This window comes from Lissotriton vulgaris, chromosome 3_1, assembly GCF_964263255.1.
Source record: "Lissotriton vulgaris chromosome 3_1, aLisVul1.2, whole genome shotgun sequence".
Lineage (NCBI taxonomy): Eukaryota > Metazoa > Chordata > Amphibia > Caudata > Salamandridae > Lissotriton > Lissotriton vulgaris.
The window spans coordinates 1,337,172,699-1,337,194,427 of record NC_141689.1 but is presented as its reverse complement, the minus strand read 5'-3'; the positions used below and the strand labels follow the sequence as shown (position 1 = coordinate 1,337,194,427).

Here is a 21,729-nt window from a genome sequence, read left to right as displayed (position 1 = left end):
CTAGGATGCGCGCGCAGCTGCATGACGTGTGATTGACGTAAAGTTGGAGGGTGCAGGGGACTTGACATTTACACTAGAGGAAAGAGACAGAAGTCTGGCATGTCAGATCAACTCGTTCCTATATCATATCTGGTATCTGATGTTTGGGAACCATATTATCTAGAAGGGAAAGGTCTCTCGGACAGAGGCTATTCTATACTGACTGTGAGTGCATGTATAAGCGTCTAGGTGTCTGCATGAGATGCGAGGGGGCATGGGCCTACCATGGTAACAGAGACTATAAATTACTCGGACGGAGACAGTGAGGCCGGGCCCTTTGCTCTGCAGCTGGAAGGATGTTTACTTAAACTAGTAGGCAGGAATGTATTTTTGAGGAGCGGAACAGATAATTCGAAGGTTGAATACAGTCTTGGCAGGCAACAGGCTGAGCTAAGCGCCGTGAGCCGCGCAGGGAGTAAGGCAGAGGTCACGGGTACAGAGGCCGGCCCAGGCTGAGGCATTTCAGAATCTGAAGGCAGGAAAAGACTCGATGGCAGAATTCAGGGCCTACTTCGCCTGGGCTGGAAAAACGTGTAAAGTACACCACAAAAAGACGTTGGCAAGGCATACTTAGAAACGGAATATTCAACCCGTTCAGGGTGGGTCTGAAAGAGGACATGTTAACGTTGGACGCAAATGTGTTTGCGTCTTCATAGCTGGCACAGGAGGGAAGTTACATGCACTTTAAGTTCATGGAGACGGTGGGGTACACGTTAGGGAACATTTCTTGACCATAAAATTTATATTTCCTCAACTGAGCCAATTACTGGTTGCCTTACCGGGTGCTGCTGGCAGTTCTTGCCTCCGGAGCGATTCCATGCCATCTGGGCGGGCCTCTCCGGATCCGGTGTTCTGACGCTCATTGTGCTGTCGCCTGCAACCTTGTTCAGCCCTGGGTGTTCTACAGTGCTAGAGCACCGCAGCTCTGTCTCGTCCACCGGCCTCTTTGCTATTCTTCCTTTCAGTTGGGCGGTGCAAGAGGAGCTTGCTTCTGAGTGTCGGCCTCGCCACTGCAAGTCAGCCCGTTATGTCAGCTTGAATCTCTTTCTCGGGTACTCACTGTGGCGCGAGGGGCCCAAGGCTAGTAGGCCAGGATGTCATTGCCCCTTCCTACTCTGGGTGTCTCACTTGCTGCTGGGCACCGCCATGATGATTGGGATCGCCGTTGGAAATGTCTCATGGCTCACAGTATCAGTCTCTCCGGAGCTCGACACAGGTGGATTGCAGTTCCGCCGATTTTCTGTGTTATGATAGCTCTGTTTGGTGGCCCCACCGGTGCAGGTGGTGGACGATGGTCAGGCCAGTTAGCAGAGGTTCAGGAGTGCACATCCGCTATCTTGGCAGGCTTGGTCATGCCCAACTTATACAGTGCTGATAACTTCACTAATTATCTAAGGACTGATCGCAGCAGATGGGAACAATCACTCTTACTTCGTTTTAGATCAGGCACGGTTAAGTACCTGTTATGCTTTCCCTTGGGCTAAACACAGCATCTTGACTCTGTATCTTGCCCAAGTGACGATGTTTCTAAATAGACTGTGCCTCATTTGATTTTTTTCTGCAAATTTTACTCACAATATTCCAAGTCAAGTCAAGTCAAGTCAAAAAGTAGCCTTATTCGATAACAAGTACCTTAAAAGCAATAACATACATACAATCAACATAAAAATACGAGTTATCAGATGGGCCATGATCTAAAAAATATATATATATGCAGTCCATAAAAACAGTAAATTCAAATATAAAGAGGAAAATAACCGGAGACTATTTCAGGTAGAAACTTTGTGCAGCCATAAGATAATTCAATTCCAGCTTGTTTAGTTAAAAGAGTATAAAGTGACAGTGCAAAAAAAATGCACAGAGCAGTTAAAAATGTAAAAACACAATAATTCATTTAGAGTGTAACACGTAGAAATTTAAACTTTACTATCCATGCATGGCCAAGGTATTTGGCCACGCCACAGGCCAGGAGGGTTTTCAAAATGTGCAAGGAAACACTATGTTCATAGGTGCCCAATAGACTACAGATAGGTTTTAACCATCTCATTCTTGCCTTCTTGTAGGCAGGGCAGGCAAACATAAAATGAGCCACGCTTTCAGTTGGAGCCGTACGGCAGAGGCAGTACACTCTTGACTGATGCAGGGCTCTCCACTTTGTCTTAAGATTGTCTTAAGTCTGTCTTAAGTCTGTCCTAAGTTTGTCTTAAGTCTGTCCTGAGTCTGTCTTAAGTCTGTCCTACTACTTTTGGTATTCACAGAAGGCGTTTAGTAGTAGTAAAGTTAGGATTTTGTCTTAAGTTTGACTTAAGTTTTACTTAAGACAGACTTAAGACAGACTTAAGACAGTCTTAAGACAAACTTAAGACAAACTTAGGACAGACTTAAGACCGACTAAAGACAGACTTAAGACAAACTTAGGACAGACTGAAGACAGACTTAAGACAGACTTAAGACAAAATCCTAACTTTACTACTACTAAATGCCTTCAGTGAATACCAAAAGTAGTACGTTTAGGATTTTGTCTTAAGTTAGTTCTGTGAATCGGGCCCTAGATGACTTGAATTTGGATGCTTCGAACAAGGAAGTGTCTGGAGCACTTACTCATTCAGATAGAGGTTTCAGGTGCTGGCAGAAGGCAAAGGTGATCTTTGAAGTGGAAAAACACCAAAAATACAAGATTGGACGATGCACAGATAAGTATGTGCTCTAAATAGAGCTGAGGAGTCTAAAAGAAAGGTTATAGTATCGTGACAGAGTTAATAGCTAGTTATAGTGAGCATACGGATGGCATGGACAGAATTGTGTGCTAGGTAGTGTATTGTGGGGGGCGTGGCCTGGCTGCCGACCAAGATGGCCGCCCAGCACTGAAACTCCGTCGAACTTCACAAGCTCAGTGGCGATATCTCCATAAAACACGGCAGGGACTGCCACCTGCATGAAGAATACAGACAGCCGAACATGCGAAGAACCCAATGGTCCCACTTTCCCGGAGTTAGGAGCCCCGGTTAATTAAAGACTGCTGTTTGGAGGAATAGGGGCAGAGCGTCACCAGGCGTCGAACCATGCCTCGGCCTACGTGGCCCGACTGACCTGAGCCTGGGGCTGCTGGATAGCGGAAGCGGTCCTCCACAACTGCGATGAGTGCTTTGGGCACGGGTACCTCTTGACACCCTCCCCCTCCGCTGATCCCCGGCTTCAGCCTGGGTGGAGCCACATCACGCTGGGCCCTGGCTCCCTGTTTTAAGCCTGCATTCTCCCCGAGGCCTAGCGGGAAAAGGGCGCACAAGTGAGCCTGGGAAGCGACCACCCGGTTGCTTACAGGCGTGGCTGCGGGCGAAAGGTAAGGGTAATACCATCGCTCCCTGTGCCCAGTTACCCCTGCACAGCAACTAGCTGCATCAGCCCTCCCGACATGTGGCCTGAGTCCGGGGAGCCCACCTGCGCTGCTGCCATTACATAAACACGCACCTGAGACCCGTGGCCCTTTAGCGTTCCGCATTAAGGCATCTTGGACCCCATGTAATGAACCGACTTTAGCCCGCAACTCCTCCCTTGATCTCTGCTCCTTCCTACACTGGATCTCTACATTCTAGCGTGTAGTCCTCGCTGTGACGCAGTTTGGTAGTCGCGATTAGGGCGCTCCCATGCTGCTGCGGGGACCTGCTCAGGCGCCTTAACCATTCAACGCCCTTCTCCTCATATTCAAAGCTACCAAGAGGAGTATCGCACTGGCCCTCGGTCCTCTCCAAGCCCCGTCTGATATCTCTCGGCCTCCCCTAAGCCCACTCACTTTGGCCATTACTCGGCTCCATCATTGCACCCACCTCCCAGGACTTGAATCCAGTGACTGTGTTATAGGTGCAAACTGGGGGCTGAATACTGTGCACCTGGTGCTCTGTCTTGCATCAGCTTGTCCCCGACGAATATGGGCTCTACATTGTCTGTACTCACCTTGTGCCGACTTTACTATCATGGTGCAAGCGGCCCTTCGCAAATATAATGGGGTCAAGGCCACACTCAGGAACTTTGGACTGGAATATGGCATGTTGTACCCTGCCAGATTGAGAATTTATGATAATCGCCGACCTTACATTTTTGATAACCCCACTGCGGTACAAGAATTCCCCACCAAGGGCCCTGTGCACTGATCATTCCTCTCTCCTCTTTCTCAGCTGCTGGCTCCTGTTCTAGGCCTGGTGCCTCTCCACATCCAACGACAGAGATCGTGCCTCTGCCACCCCCTCTATTTCATTGCGCTGCGGCATGGACCACAAAGATCCCAAGCAGAAGACCCTCCCTTTCGAAAGGCTTACAGACAAGATCGCAGAGGACTGCACCAGAATTATGGAGGGTGGGCAAGGTGTGGATCTTGTTGAAGACCTCTCAGCCCCATCCACTTCCCTGTTGCAGGAGATGAGAGCGGCTTTTAAGGCACCGGATGGGCGATTTGACGCCCTTGACAAGAACCTTGAGAGCCTGGGGGAAGAAATCTAAGTCCCACAACAGACGCCTGGACGTGGCTGAGGCGCGCATCTCAGACATTGAGGACGGTACTGCCCAGTCCCTTAGGAGGCTAGAGCAGGTGGAGCGCATCCTTAAAGGAGTGGAAATCAAGAACGAAGACTTCGAAGCGCGCAGTGGATGCAACAATATCCATATCCTGGGAGTTCCAGAGACCACCGCCACGGGCCACCTTGATCTCTTTATGGAGACTTTACTGGCCGACCTGTTTGGGAAAGAATCCTTTACTCCCGGTTTCATTGTGGAGCGAGCTCACTGCACTCTGGGGCCCAGGCCCATCCCGGGCTGCCCACCAAGACCTACTATCGCCCGCATTATGAAATTCTGGGATTGCGACGCTGCACTGTGCCTCGCCAGAGAACGCGGGGACACAACTTGGCAGGGCTCCAAACTTTAATTTTACCCCAACTTTACTATCATGGTGCAAGAGGCCCGCCGCAAATATAATGGGGTCAAGGCCACACTCAGGAACTTAGTACTGAAATATGGCATGTTATACCCTGCCAGATTGAGAATTGATGTTAACGGCCGACCTCACATTTTTGATAACCCCACTGCGGTACAAGAATTCTGCCGTGCATACAAGCAGACTAACACTCAGATGGGTGCAGCCGATAGTAGGCCTTCTCCTCTGCTCCGAGCAAGCATTGAACTCTTCTCTGGGTCCAGTAATGGCTGACGCTGTTGCACTGCCCTTTCCTCCATCTAGCAGGACTGAACTGGATAATGTTATGCATCTAACCGAAATGTTTCAAATAGCTGGTTGTTTGACGTGGCGTTGCCACCCCTCATGGTGTACAGCCTGGGTTTGTTTTTGGATACACTGATGTACCGTTTCAGGGTTTTCTCATTCCACTAAATAGTCAATTGGGACCTCACATACTGTTATTTGTTAGGGGTCTGCCCTGCTTTTTTGTAATAAGGGTGGGTGGGGGTTGGGTGGGATAATTGCTATTGTCCTGCCATTTATGGTTCTCTTCCGTTTGATACACTTTCATGGTTTGCAGTTTACTGTTGGAGCTTGTACCTGTCATCCATACCACGACTAACAGATGACTCAGCTGGGTAATATTGAAAGTACTTCTGGCCTGTCCTTGATGTCCTGGAATGTCAGGGGTCTAACTAACTTAAGACAAAATCCTAAACTTACTACCATTTTGGTTTTCACAGAAGGCACTTACTCATTTTGGTATTCACAGAAGGCACTTACTCATTTCGGTATTTTCAGAACTTAGGAGCCCTAACTTTAGGACTCCTAAATGGCTTCTGTGAATACCAAAAGTCTTAAAGTTAGGATTTTTCTCAGTTTAGGAGTCCTAAAGTTAGGAGTCCTAACTTTACTACTCCTAAACTGATAAAAATCCTAACTTTAAGACTTTTGGTATTCACAGAAGGCATTTAGGAGTCCTAAAGTTAGGAGTCCTTACTTTACTACTCCTAAACTGGGAAAAATCCTAACTTTAAGACTTTCGGTATTCACAAGAAGGCATTTAGGAGTCCTAAAATTAGGACTCCTAACTTCTGTGAATACCGAAATGAGTAAGTGCTTTCTGTGAATACCAAAATGAGTAAGTGCCTTCTGTGAATACCAAAATGGTAGTAAGTTTAGGATTTTTTCTTAAGTTTGTTCTGTGAATCGGGCCCGACAAGTTGTCCATTATCTTATTCGACACAGCGTGGACATTGCCTTTCGGAAGTAAACGCAATTACCTAAATCCAACTCTACTAATTTTGCTGCAAGTTGGGGCACACACAGTTATTTTGCCAACTTCAGCAGCTATGCTAGGGGCACAGAGATTCTCATTCACAAAAGGGTTCCTTTCAGTCCCCGCTCAGTTGTAAAAGACAATGAGGGTAGATACCTCATTGTCACTGTGTCACTAATGGGTCACAGTACAGCTTTGGTGTGTATATTTGCCCCGAACACTGACTCCCTAGAATTCTTTCACACTTTACAAACCCAGCTTTTTAAAATAGACCCTGTCCTATTATTAGTGGGGGGGACTTCAATCTTCTCCCTAATCCCGCATTAGATAGCACTGCGGGCTCCTCCGGCACTAAACCACACGCATGCCATTCCCTTCTAGATCTCTACGAACAATTCTCCCTATTGGACATTTGGCACAGGCGCAACCCATCCCACACTGAATATACACACTACGCTGGCCAACACAACACCTGGACAAGAATTGATGACTGGCTTGTTTTCCCTGGCATCTCCAGCTGGGTCCATTTCCTCCGGACTCTACCGAGGACATACTCTGACCACTCTCCGGTTAAACTTCTCCTTAGGGTGCCCCATCTAGAAGGGTATGAACGGCAATGGCGCTTCCCCAGTCATGCCCTCAGCGATGCCCTTTTCCATACTGAAGTACGCAAGGCCATACAAGACTACTTCTCTATTAATACGGGCTCGGTCGCCACCTGGGCGGTTCTATGGGAGGGTTTCAAGGCATACATCAGAGGCATTTGTATCGCCAAGCATGTTTGAGTGCTTAAGGATCTCTGTAACACCCTTTGTCGCATAGAACATGACTTGACAGAAATGGACAATGAAAATATACACACCCCTAACCTAGGCACAGCAGGGAAATGATTGGCCAACCTCACCGAATACAGGGACACTGCAGATCGCAAGATACTTTATTTAGGCAAATATCAAATGGCTCTGCAATACGGCAAAGGTGAGCGACCAGGCCGAGTGCCAGCCCAGATGCTACAGCCCCCATATAGCAGGGCCTATGTCACTGAGCTGCATACCTCCACAGACCAGGTGCTCACTGGCTCCTCAGGCATTTGCGACAAATTTCTTGATTACTTCACATCTCTCTACACCTCCAAAGTGAGACGTGATCCCACGGCTCAGGAAGCTTACTTATCTGAGATCGCATTGGTCTACTTGGAAAAAGATATGCAGGATTTCTTAGCGGAGCCGATCTCCGAGGCAGATGTCCTTGGGGTCATTTAAACCCTCCAATGCTCATCCGCCCATGGGCTGGACGGCTTCACGGGAGAGATTTACATGGCTGACAACGAACTACCGGCTCCACAACTAATTGAAGTGTAAGCAGAGGCCCTCGAGAAACAAATACTTCCACACACTCTTTGTGAAGAGGTCATCATACTCCTCCTTAAACCGGACAAAGACCCGTTGTTATGTGGGTCTTACAAACCTTTGTCCCTACTAAATTTGGTTTACAAAATTCTAGCTAAGATAATCGTCAATCGTCTGTCCAAGCTGATGGAATTCATCCGGCCCAATCCGGCTTCGTTCCCCATCGATCGACCTCATTGAATCTCCGGGTGCTCTTTTCGGTCCTCCACAGGATTAATCCAGAAGTCCCTGCAGCCGCAATATTGTTGGACACTGCAAAGGCCTTCGATTAGTTGGAATGGCCTTTCTTCGTGTCGGTCATGCGCCACATGGGAATGCTTGTGGGATTCATATTCACCACCGCACTCTTATATTGTTGCCCTACGGCGAGCCTGCACCTGAATGGCATGCTCTCCCGACCCTTCTCTTTATCCTGCAGGACCCGACAGGTCAATCAATCAATCAATCAAAGACATTTATAGAGCGCACTACTTACCCGGAGGGTCTCAAGGCGCTTGGGGGGGGGTGCTGCTACTGCTCGAACAGCCAGGTCTTGAGCTTCTTCCTGAAGGAGAGGTGGTCTTGGGTCAGGCGCAGGTCAAGAGGGAGGGAGTTCCAGGTCTTGGCGGCCAGGTAGGAGAAGGACCTTCCTCCTGAAGTCGTTCTTCGGATGCGGGGGATGGCGGCAAGGGCGTGACTGGCTGATCGGAGGTGGCGTTTGGGAGCGTAGAAGTTGATGCGGTTGTTGAGGTAGCTCGGGCCTTGATCGTGTAGGGCTTTGTGTGCGTGGGTGAGGAGACGGAAGGTGATTCTTTTGTTGACGGGGAGCCAATGCAGGTCTCTCAGATGTCCGGAGATGTGGCTGTGTCGTGGGATGTCGAGGATGAGTCTGGCCGAGGCGTTCTGGATCCGCTGGAGTCTCTTCTGGAGCTTGGCGGTGGTTCCGGCGTAGAGGGCGTTGCCGTAGTCCAGTCGGCTGGTGACGAGGGCCTGGGTGACCGTCTTCCTGGTCTCGGTGGGGATCCACCGGAAGATCTTCCGTAGCATGCGCAGGATGTTGAAGCACGACGAGGAGACAGCGTTGACCTGTCTGGTCATGGAGAGGGAGGAGTCCAGGATGAAGCCCAGGTTGCGTGCGTGGTCTGTCGGTTTGGGTGCGGTGCCCAGGGTGGGGGGCCACCAGGAGTCGTCCCAGGCGGAGGGCGAGGAGCCCAGGATGAGGACTTCCGTCTTGTCCGAGTTCAGTTTCAGGCGGCTGGTCGTCATCCACTCGGCTACGTCTTTCATCCCTTCATGAAGGTTGGCTCTGGCGGCGGCGGGGTCGTTGGTCAGGGAGAGGATCAGCTGGGTTTTGTCGGCGTAGGAGATGATGTTGAGGTTGTGTTGAAGGTCTGTCCTCTGTCCCCCTTATTGTTGATCCTAGCCATGGACCCTTTAATTCGACATTTTCAGGAAAGACATCTGCAGAGAGGCCTACAATTTAACACCTGCCCTCCACTAGCCTCGTTCTACGCAGACGACACCATCCTATATGTCAGAGAACCCCAGGTTACTTTAGACCCGCTCATCAGAGAGATTCTCCGTTTTGGCCAACACTCCGGCCTGTGCATCAATTGACATAAGTCAGTTATTTTACCCTTAACCTCCATTATGACTTAGAGGGACTGTGAAATCCCCCTTGAATGGTGCTCTGATTCAGTTAAGTTAAGTATTTGGGCATACACATCCATCTTGATGCCGCCCAGATCCTTTGCCTCAATTATGGGCAGGCAATCAGCAACCTTGAAGCTCAAGTGGAAAGATTGTTGCGGCTGCCATTATCTAACGCTGGCAGAGTGGCGGTTATTAAATGGTGTTTCTCGCCAATTTTTTAAATCTTTTTAACAATATTCCCATACCCCTCTCGAACGGTTTCTTCTTGACGTTACAATCACACCCTATTAAATTGGTTTGGGGGCAAACAGGCCGGCGTACACTGGAAGGTGCTCACTCTACCATATGAGAGGGGAGGGTTTGGGGTGCCCAATTTCCACTTGTATTATCTTGTGGCCCAATGCTGTTATTGTGGTGTTTCCCAAATAAAGCAAACAGGAAATCAAATGAAGTTCAGGAGTCCAGTTTAATTGCCTCATCCACAAACAGCTTCAGGTCGTAACTGACCTGGAATATCCAACACATTCCTATTCTAAGAACAGTGGGGAATTCCTATTCTAAGTAGAGTCCTGGGGAAAAGGACTAGAATCTAATGGGAGAGAAAGATGCATGATAAAACAGAACAACATAACACATCTCCCTTCTTTACAATAAATAATAAGCTGAAGAATAAACATAATAATAAGAAAAACGTGTTGACAAAAAAGAAGAATAGTGAGCATTGCTTACACATAGTCTTTCATGTACATAGGAGCACTGCGTAACCTTTGACTCCTCACACGAGTATTGGGTGAGAAGTTGGCACAGGAGCAAGAAGGGCTGTTCATGGCAAAAAGATTAGAGTTAGTATCACAGTCAGCCTGGGTAATGTTTTTCGATTTGACAACCACAACTCGACTTTTGTTCCAAATTCTCCCATCTTGTGTTTTGATAGCATTACCAAACACTTTAATGACGGGCCTGACATTGGTGTACTTCGACCAAGACCTTCTCCCTACAGGTGCCTTTATTTTTACAAGGTCACCAACCTTCACTTCATGAAATTTAACACATTTAACTTTGTCAAAATATGTTTTCCTACAAGTTTGTTTTTCTATTTCTCTCTCCCTCCAAGCACCAACACGATTGTCCAGAAACCCCTTCTTCAGATTCATCCAACCTGGACACCACATAGTGTTCGGAACTCTACCCCTGAATAGCTCAAAAGGAGATTTCCCAGTAGTTGAGTGAGGGGAACAACGATAAGCATCAATTCTTTCCCTTAATGCATCTTTCCAATTTAAGCCACTAGCTCTTGCGAGCTGAATGCATTCTTTCAATGTGCGGTTGACCCTCTCAACAGCACCATTTGTTTCTGGATGGTATAATGATGTTCGCTTGTGTAATATCCCACATTTCTTAAGATAATCATCAAACAAGCTAGAACAGAACTGTGGACCGTTATCTGACAATATGCTATTAGGAAAACTCTCTCTCAAAAATATGTCAGATAAAAATGTTATGACTGAAGTTGACGTAATCTCACTAACTGCGCGTACTTCTGTCCACCGTGAGTATAAATCAATTAAGACTATGAGATAAGGTGTGTCAGAAACTCCAGTGAGAGGCCCTAAGATATCAATGGCTAATTCATCCCAAGGGTGATTAGGTAATTCCCTACATACCATAGGCATTTGTCTGACTTTTAGAATCTTGTCGCTTGCACAGCATTCGACACAGTCTCTAACCATTCGTTCTATTTCTAAGTCCATTCCTGGCCACCAGAACTGAGTACGAATCATCTCTTTGGTTTTTACTATGCCCAAGTGTCCAGAATGTGCATGCAACAACAACTTTTTCCTTAAAGAGCAAGGAGGTATGAGCCTCAGACCACGAGTTAGCATGTCATCAGAAATGGACAGCTCCTGAGAAACTAAGGACCAGGGTTTATCTAGACGCTTATTATCTTTTAATAGAGACATTACTCTAATCAACTCCTCATCCTTTGACAATTCCTCTTTCCACTCATCCTTACCTACTACACCCTCTGTAACTTCACAAACATTGAGGTAGTCTTCTTCATCAACAAACTCATCATCACTACCTGTATCATCATCTTTTACCAACCTAGAAAAACAATCAGCAGCCTTGTTTGACACACCAGGTAAATATTCCACTTCAAAGTCAAATTCTTGTAAGGATATTATCCACCTCCTAATCCGGGAAGAGATAGAATCCAACCCTTTTTTGCAAAAAACTTCTTTCAACGGCTTATGATCAGATTTGACAATAAATTTAGTCCCCCAAACCAAATTTTTGAATTTCTTTAGAGCCCAATAAATAGCTAATGATTCCTTTTCAATTACGGAATAGTTTAATTCCGGACCACGAAGACACCTGGAAGCACATGCAATTAAGGAATCATGGTCGTGTTTATTTTGCACCAAAACTGCTCCTAAGCCTTTGTCACTCGCATCAGTGAATATGAATGTAGGTAAACCAGGAACAAATGCTTGCAAGCATGGAGCTTTCTTTAATTCCTCTTTTATGCCCTCAAATTCCTTTTTGCACTCATCAGACCAGTCAAATGTGACACTTTTCCCAGTGAGTCTCCTCATGTTCTTTGTCTTATCAGCAAAATGTATAATAAATTTCCCATAAAATTCTACCATCCCGAGAAAGGATAACAACTCATCTTTATTAACAGGCTCTGCCATATTATTGATGGAAGCAACTAAATCAGATTTAGGAAAAACCCCTTCACTCTTAATACAGTGACCCAGGTAGTTGACCTCTTCCAAGCCAAATTTACATTTCTCTTTTTTGAGTGACAGGCCAGAGTCAGACAATCTTTTCAATACATCACACACACGTTCATTGTGTTCTTGCAAGTCTGACCCATATATTAGAAGATCATCTTGGTAACATTTTACCCCTCGAAGCCCTTTAAGTATGTGTGTCATGATTCTCTGAAATACAGAGGCAGCTGATATTAATCCAAAAGGCATTCTTTTGAACCTAAAGGTACCCATTGGTGTTATAAATGCAGTTAAGTCTTGACAAGAGGTATCCAACTCGACTTGGTGGTAGGCAGATGCCAGATCCAGGGTGGTAAAGTATCTCGCTCCCTCTAACGTGCCTACTATCTCATCTATATTGGGTAACGGAAATCTGTCTACCACCACCTCCTTGTTTAATGCTCTTAGATCAATACACAAACGAATCTCCCCAGTTGGCTTCTTTGCTACTACAATAGGAGCCAACCATTCCGTAGCCTCCACAGGTTCTATTATGTTATTCGCAATTAGTTTCTCAATCTCTTCTTGAACCTTCACTTGCTCTGCAAGTGGAATCCTTCTAACCTTTGCTACTATTGGAATCGCATTCTTCTTTAGCTTGATACAATGCTTGTAGCCAATTAAACAACCTAACTTATCCTTAAACACAGAAGGAAACTTTTCTGCAAACATGTCGGACAAGTTTTCAACTTCAAGAATTCTCACCTGAGGGGTGGCATTCGGATCCAGTGTAACCCCAAGATCACGTTGGTCTCTCCAACTAATTAGGGCATCACCAAAATTCGTTACATAAATTTTCCCTGGAATGATTCTGCATCCTAATTCCATAGTGGCCATAAAATAACCTAAAATCTTAATTGGTTTACTTCCATAACCTAAGGGTAAAATATCACTCTTGAACAACTTTACATTTTTCCCAAAAGTTTTGTGCAGTAGCTCTTCATCAATCATGGTGATTTGAGAACAAGAATCAAATTTAAATTCAATCATGGCATCATCCACTTTAACTAAATGTGTGGGATGTTCTAATACCCCACTACTAATTTGAAACGTAACCGTTTTCACCTGTGGTTGTGTCCATTTCCCGTATGTATTGTCCCTTTTATTACCTTTTGTCCTACAACATTTTGAAAAGTGACCTCTTCTCCCACACTCATTGCAAATAGATTTCAATGCAGGACAGTTTGGTGAATTAGCTAAATGACCGGGGTTGCCACATCTGAAACAAGAAAATTTGTTAGACATATTAAAACTCGGATTAAATCTATTCATCCCATTGTCATTTTTCCCACTGTCTTCTTTTCCCTCTTTTTGAACTTGACAAACAACTTCTTCTACTTTGGATTCAGCTTTCTTTTCAGGTTCCACCATCTTCTCTTTTTCCCCTTTCAGTTCATCTACACATTTGGTCATGTGTTCTACTTGTTTTGCTATTACAAGCACTTCCTCTAAGGGTGGTTCATCCTTTAGCCATAGCTCCTTTCGAATGCTGTCATGAGCACACTTTAAAACAAACTGATCTCTTATTCTTTCTTCTAATGTTTGTCCAAATTTACACGAAGAAGCCAATTTTCTTAGTGCGGATACATAGTCTTCCACAGACTCATCCCTCTTCTGATCTCTTAAGCCAAAATGGTATCTCTCCATTATTGTGCTCAACCTTGGGAGGTAATGACGATCTAATTGTTCTATGGCTATTTCGTACTCATTTAAGTTTCTCTGTTCTGCCGCTGTGAGCTCTGGCAAGTGTTCCAATACATCTTGCCCTTCTCCTCCTAAACAGTGTAACAGTAAAGAATGTTTCCTCTCTGCACTTAGGTTTGTGCCACAAACCCTCGCATAATTTGCGAATATCTTCTTCCATTTCTGCCATTTCACATTTGGTTCACCTGGACTTATCAAAAAGAATGCTGGTTGGGTGACATTCTGCATTTTCTTTCTCCTTACTTTTTTTTATTATATATAATACACTCTTTACTCTTCTTATCTTTTGCTGTGTTCTTATAGATTCCCTTTTTTTTTTTATTTAATTTTGATTTAAAGAATTGTCTTTGTTAATGATAACGTTCTGTTAATTTGTTTTCTCTCTGTCTCACTTTTTTTTTTTTACTAAAGAAATTGCCTTTCTTTCAGTAATAATAGAATTAGCATTGTGAGATCAACCTTCTTTTTAGCTTCCTGAACAAAGCCACGTTCTAATCTTTCCAAGAGAACGTTCTTTCTCCCTTCGTTCTTTCAAATTATGAACGCGAACAAACAGTGTTCTTTCTTTTCTTTTTGAATGCGCGTTTGCATCATTAGTGCGCAGCGAGGCTTGAAACGCAGCGAGATCACGTTGCGTGATGCGTCATTGAAACGCACGGAGCCTTCCTGTGACACGCGCTGTCAACCGGATCGCGCTAAGACACGCGAGCAGCGCGAGCGCATCTAACGGCTTTACTTTTAAACAACGCGCGTTGTTTATTTTCTTTCTTTTACGTCCCCCTTTTTTTTAAATAACCTCCCGCCGTACTCCTCACTGCACCAAGGAGTTTTCTTTCTTCTTTTCGATTCGTCGTATCAGCCGCTGGGAAGACTTCGCTTCCTTTCTATGCAGTACAGCCGCTGGGGAGGTAGATCGAGATGGGGACAGCTGCGTGTTGAGGCTTTCAGAGGTAGGATCGTCGCCAATATTAATGTGGTGTTTCCCAAATAAAGCAAACAGGAAATCAAATGAAGTTCAGGAGTCCAGTTTAATTGCCTCATCCACAAACAGCTTCAGGTCGTAACTGACCTGGAATATCCAACACATTCCTATTCTAAGAACAGTGGGGAATTCCTATTCTAAGTAGAGTCCTGGGGAAAAGGACTAGAATCTAATGGGAGAGAAAGATGCATGATAAAACAGAACAACATAACAGTTATGCCCTTGCATGGTTCCACCCTGACGCTAGGATCCCCTTCCTCCACCCGTAGGTGGATTTAGTCCTCCCTGAGTGGTTATCCACTGTATTACCCAGGGGTGTACCCAGAAAGCCTAATGATATCCAGACTGTTTCTACTACCAGCTGAGCCTTGGATAAGCTGCGACAAATCTCCGGTGCCTCCACACTATATTCCTCTGTTCTCCCGATCCCCAATTCCCCCTGGCTACCAATCACCGGTGAAAAAGTGGTGCAGCGCACATTGCCCAGGTTTGAAATCTCTAAACTGAGCGATTTATACCCTGATGGCCACATCTTCTCCGTGACGGAGGATGCCCGCTTCCACAATGCCACATTTATGGACAGCTTTGTACTAGGCCAGATTTGTTCAGCTCTTCGAGCCACGTTGCCTGGTTTTCCCATTGAACCTGACTTGCTCGCCTTACTTTCGCTAGTAGCATATACTTGTTTCAAAGATTAAGCCATGCACGTGTAAGTACACATGGCCGGTACAGTGAAACTGCGAATGGCTCATTAAATCAGTTATGGTTCCTTTGATCGCTCCATCTGCTACTTGGATAACTGTGGTAATTCTAGAGCTAATACATGCTGACGAGCGCTGACTTCCGGGGATACGTGCATTTATCAGACCAAGACCAATCCGGGCTCACCTGGCTGCCTCGGTGACTCTAGATAACTTCAGGCTGATTGCACGTCCCTGTGACGGCGATGATACATTCGGATCTCTGCCCTATCAACTTTTGATGGTATTTTCTGTGCCTACCATGGTGACCACAGGTAACGGGAAATCAGGGTTCGAGTCCGGAGAGGCAGCCTGAGAAATGGCTAACACCTCCAAGGAAAGCAGTAGATGCGCAAATTGCCCACTCCTGACTCGGGGAGGTAGTGACGAAAAATCACAATATAGGACTCTTTCGAGGCCCCTGTAATTGGAATGAGTACACTTTAAATCCTTTAACAAGGATCCATTGGAGGGCAAGTCTGGTGCCCGTAGCTGTGGTAATTCCAGCTCCAAAAGCATATATTAAATGTTGCTGCAGGTAAAAAGCTTGTAGTCGGAACTTGGGATCAAGTTGGCGGTCTGCCACGCTCCGCATGTCCCAGCTCCTGCCTCTCGGCACCCCCTTGTTGTTCTTGACTGAGTGCCTTAGGGGTCCAAAGCATTTACTTTGAAAAAATTAGAGTGTTCAAAGCAGGCCGGTCACCTGAATACTTCAGCTAGGAATAATGGAATAGGACTCCGGTTCTATTTTGTTGGTTTTCGGAACTTGATTAAGAGGGACAGCATAGGACATTTGTATTGTGCCGCGAGAGGTGAAATTCTTGGACCAGCGCAAGACGAACCAACGCGAAAGCATTTGCCAAGAATGTTTTAATTAATCAAGAACGAAAGTCGGAGGTTCGAAGACGATCAGATACCATCGTAGTTCCAACCATAAACAATACCGACTAGCGATCCGGCGGCAGAATTCCCATGACCCGCTAAGCAGCTTCCGTGAAACCAAAGTCTTTGTGTTCCGGGGGGGGAGTATGGTTGCAATGCTGAAACTTAAAGGAATTGATGGAAGGACACCACCAGGAGTGGAGCCTGCAGCTTAATTTGACTCAACACGGGAAACCTCACCCGGCCCAGACACAGAAAGGAGTAACAGATTGATAGCTCCTTCTCGATTCTGTGGGTGGTTCTTAGTTTGTGGAGTGATTTGTCTGGTTAATTCCGATAATGAACAAGATTCTTCCATGCTAACTAGTTACTCAACCCCCTGCGGTCGGCGCCCAACTTCTTAGAGGGAGAAGTGACGTTCAGCCACACAAGATCCATCAATAACAGGTCTGTGATGCCCTTAGATGTCCGGGGCTGCACGCGTACTACACTGAACGAATCAGCGTGTGTCTAGCCTTCGCCGACAAGTGTGGAAAATCAGCTGGACTACCGTTCATGATAAGGATTGGGGATTGAAATTATTTCCTGTGAACGAGGAATTCCCAGTAAATGCAGGTCATAAGCTTGCATTGATTAAGTCCCTGTCCTTTGTACACATCGCCCGTCGCTACTGCCCATTGGATGGTTTAGTGGGGTCCTGGAATCGACCCTCCGGGGTCGGCAACAACCCTGGCAGGGCACCAAGAAGATGATCAAACTTGACTATCTAGAGGAAGTAAAAGTCATCACAAGGTTTCCGTAGGTGAACATGCAGAAGGATCATTAATGACGGAGCGGCCAGAGCGACGTATGGTGCCAGCACAAAACCCTCGGTTGCCTCTTGCAATCATACCCTAGGCACAGGGCCCGGCTCTGCCCTCATGCGCCCGACCAGCGGAGCAGTCTGTGGCTACATGGGGTGCTTGGGTGAGGACCGGGCCTCGGCGGGTATTCTTCTGCCGGAAAGGACCTGACCAACGGACGCACGAGGGTCAAGAGACTGGGCAGTCCCTCGCCCCTTTCCCTCTGCCTGGGAGGGGCCTAGCAGTGGGTCCTATTGAGACAGAACCCATGCTTACCCAGCCCGACCCCCCCGGTGGGGGGAAACTGAATGGCAGTGCCTCCCCAGGCTGGGACCTCCCCCCTTCTGAAAGGCCCTGCTACCCTGGGCATTCCTGCACCCGGGTCCTGGCCCGTCCGGGCTTTGGGGGACTGAGGAGGGGCCCTTCTTGCGCAGTAGGGCAGCTTGGAATGGAAGGAGCCAAGGGCCTGCGAGGGGATTCCCGGCTGCTCTCGGTAAGAGGTGTGCACCTCCGACCCGGGCAAGGGTGGGGTAGCTACTCACTAGCCCACCAGCATAGCTCGGGCGGCCCGGCAATAGATGGCTGACATGCAGGTGGGGAAACCCTCCCTAGTTGCCAGGTACCCGGGCCGACCAGGTCCCGTGCGCCTGGCCGAGGGGTTGGAAGACACAAGCCGTCCCTCCTGATTACTCTGGGAGGGACCTGCGGCAGTGTGGCTGCCTGCTCCCGCCTCTCTGGGAGCCCACTTGCCCGCGGGTGGGATTCCTGGGCCGCGCGCTTGGTAACGCATTTTGTTCTCCCAACGGTGCAGTCTGACTCCCAGATGGGAAGCCTTGAATGGGGCACCTGGGCCATCTCACTTGCGGGCAGCAGACAGGTGGCATCACCTTCCTCCCGCCTCTTTTGTGCCCGCAGGTTAGGTGAACATTTTCGCAAAGTTGCTTGTGACTCTTGGCGGTGGGTCACTTAGCTCGTGCGTCAATGAAGAACGCAGCTAGCTGCAGAATTAGTGTGAATTGTCAGACACATTGATCATCGCCACTTCGAACGCACCTTGCGACCCTGGTTTCCTCCTGGGTCTACTCCTGTCTGGGGGTTGCTCAATTGTCAATCAACCCGGGGCTTCCCTGGGACACGGCGGTGGCCATCAAAGGGTCAGCTCCGCTTCCCTCCCCCCCACAAGGTCAAACCCCCCCAATCACCTGTCGCAGGGTCCCTCATTGGATCCTGCTGCGGAGGTACACTGCCGGCATGCCTAGCCCTGCTTCCCCACCTTGGCCAGCCACAGGTCCTCCCCGGGCCCATCCCGAGGCGCCTGGCTGTGTGCTGCGCATGGCTGACTGTGGTGTCCCACTGGCTGCCCACACGCATGTACCTCAGGTGCCCCCCTCCACGTCTGGCTACCTGGGGAGGGTGAACCCCCTCCAGATCTAATCCAGGGAAAAAGGGCGCACACTGCCAGGACACCAGGCCCCTGCTCCCGCAGCGGCCTGGCCTTCCCAGGCAGCCATGCCCGACGCTTTTGCATTTTTGCCGACAACGACTTTGGGTCAGACATGGCGACCCGCTGAATTTACTAAGCAGAGGAAAAGAAACTAACCAGGATTCCCCCAGTAACAGCGAGTGAAGAGGGAAGAGGCCAGCGGAGAAACTCCGCCCGGCTGCGGGCACAGGAAATGTGGCGTACAGAAGACCGACTCTCAGTGTCGCTCAGGGGGCCTAAGTCCTTCTGATCGAGGTTCACCCCACGGACGGTGTTAGGCCGATAGTGGCCCCGGCGCACCGGGATCGGGTCTTCTCGGAGTCGGGTTGCTTGGGAATGCAGCCCAAAGTAGGTGGTAAACTACATCTAAGGCTAAATACGTGTGCAAGACCGATAGCCAACAAGTATCATAAGGGAAAGTTGAAAAGAACTTTGAAGAGAGAGTTCAAGAGGGAGTGAAACTATTGAGAGGTAAACGGGTGGGGTCCGTGCAGTCTGACTGCAGGATTCAACACAGAGGGAAGGCCGGTGGCCTGGGAGTTCTGGATCCCCTCCGGGGGACCATCTACCGGGCCCTACCCAGCCCCCACAGGGTGCATTTTCTCTGTGGTGATGTGTGTGACCGGCTCCAAGTCAGCTGGGAAGGCTTCGGGGTGTCAGGTGGCCCTCCATTCCAAAGGAGGGTTTTGCAGCCCCCCTAGCAGCAGCTTTGCTGTGTCTGCTGGGCCAAGGGAGATTCGACTGCCACCACGCCCTCCCCTGGGCACCTGCTCCTGGCTGCACCTTGGGGCGTGCTGGGGTGATGAAGGGGGGACCGGGCCCCCTGCTCCCGGCACGACTGTCGACTGGGGCAGACTGTGCTCAGTGCGCCCCGACTGAGTCACGCCGCCATGCAGAGAGGCCCAAGCCAGGCGCCAGGGGTCTGCGGCGATGTCTGTTACCCACCTGACCCATCTTGAAATATGGACCATGGAGTTTAACACGTGCGGAGTCAGAGGGCCCAGCGAAACCTTGTGGTGCAATGAAGGTAAGGGTCAGCACATGCCGGCTGAGGTGTGATCTCACCACTCTTCCAGCAGCAGGCGCACCACCGGCACATCCGGCCCACTCTGTTGGGGAGGTGGAGCATGAGCGTGCGTGATAGGACCCGAAAGATGGTGAACTATGCCTGGTCAGGGCGAAGCCAGAGGAATCTGGTGGAGGTCCGTAGCTATCCTGACGTGCAAATCGGTTGTCCTACCTGGGTATAGGGGCGAAAGAATAATCGAACCATCTAGTAGCTGATTCCCTCTGAAGTTTCCCTCAGGATAGCTGGCACTCTGAGCCCCCAGTTTTATCTGGTAAAGCGAGTGATTAGAGATCTTGGGGCCGAAACAATCTCAACATATTCTCAAATTGTAAATGGGTAAGAAGCCTAGCTCGCTGGCGTGGAGCAGGGCATGGAATCTGAGTACCTAGTGGGCTACTTTTGGTAAGCAAAACTAGCGCTGTGGGATGAACCGAACACCGGGTTAAAGCGCCCGATGCTGATGCTCACCAGACCCCAGAAAAGGTTTTGGTTTATATAGACAGCAGGACGGTGGCTGTGGAAGTCAGAATCCGCTAAAGAGTGTGTAGCAACTCACCTGCCGAATCAACTAGCCCTGAAATAGGATGGCGCTGGAGTGTCAGGCCCATACCCGGCTGACACCGGTGCTGAGAGCTGCGGGCGCTAAGCCATGATGAGTAGGAGGGCTGCTGCAGTGCACCCGAAAGCCCGGGCAAGGGCCTGGGTGGAGCCGCCACAGGTACAGACCTAGGTGGTAGTAGCAAATATTCAAATAAGAACTTTGAAGGCCGAAGTAGAGAAGGGTTCCATGTTATCAGCAGTTGAACATGGGTCAGTCGGTCCTAAGAGATGGGCGAGCGCCAATCAGAAGGGACGGGTGATGGCCTCTGTTGCCATTGATTGCTTAAAAGGGAGTTGGGTTCAGATCCCCGAACCCAGAGTGGCTGAGACGGGCGCCCTTATGGCGTCCAGTGCGGTAATGCAAACGATCCTGGAGAAGCTGGCGGGAGGCCTAGGGTGAATTCTCTTTTCTTAGTGAAGGGCAGGGCGCCCTGGAATGGGTTTACCCCAAGAGAGGGGTCTGAGCCTTGGAAAGCTTTGCAGTTCCTTGGCGTCCGGTGAGCTGTCGCTGGTCCTTGAAAATCCGGGGGAGTAGGTGTAAATCTCACACCGGGGCATACCCATATCTGCAGCAGATCTCCAAGGTAAACATCCTCTGGCATGTTGGAACAATGTAGGTAAGGGAAGTGGGCAAGTCAGTTCCATAACTTCAGGAAAAGGATTCGCTCTAAGGGTTGGAAAACGAACCGGAGCTGCGCTCGCCGAGGCGTCATCCTCAGCGGCGGCGGCGACTCTGGAGGTAAGCCGGGCCCTACATCTGGATCGCCCCAGCTTCGGTGGTCGCCTCTCCCCATGCCCCCTCCCCAGGGGTGTGGGCCGGTGTTCTGCATCGGCTGGCGCCTAGCAGCTGACTTAGAACTTGTGTGGACCAGGGGAATACGAGCGTTTAAAACAAAGTACTGCGAACGCCCGAGACAGGTGTTGACTTGATGTGATTTCTGCCCAGTGCTCTGAAAGTCAAACTGAAGAATTTCAGTGAAGCGCGGGTAAACGGCGGGAGGAACTATGACTCTCTTTGATAGAGCTTTCCTTGATATCGCTTTGATATGACTCTCATTGATAGAGAAAAAAGGTGTGGTTGGATGCCAAATAGCGAACCTCATGTTAAGAATAATCAAGGTGTACGATGAAAACCAGATGTAGTGTTTACCAAAAATAGAACGGTAATGCCCTGTTCACTGCCCTGAATGCTAATCTGCTCTCCAAGCTTCAGATCCTTCAGAATACGGCACTTAGGCGTGTTCTCAATCCCCCCAGTAGATCCTCATCCATCTCGAATCTACGGACTCTTCACTAGCTTCCAATCCGCCAGAGATGCCACTTTAAAATCCTAAAGCGGTACA

The 21,729-nt window shown here is 48.5% G+C and overlaps 3 pseudogenes; all 3 read left to right on the top strand.

Annotated features, from left to right (window-relative positions):
- Nucleotides 1–15,394: 15,394 nt before the first annotated feature.
- LOC147727844 (18S ribosomal RNA) lies at nucleotides 15,395–17,217 on the top strand (annotated as a pseudogene).
- Nucleotides 17,218–18,180: 963 nt separating this feature from the next.
- On the top strand, nucleotides 18,181–18,333 carry LOC147727843 (5.8S ribosomal RNA; annotated as a pseudogene).
- A 441-nt stretch (nucleotides 18,334–18,774) lies between these two features.
- LOC147727842 (28S ribosomal RNA) lies at nucleotides 18,775–21,507 on the top strand (annotated as a pseudogene).
- The last annotated feature ends 222 nt before the right edge of the window (nucleotides 21,508–21,729 follow it).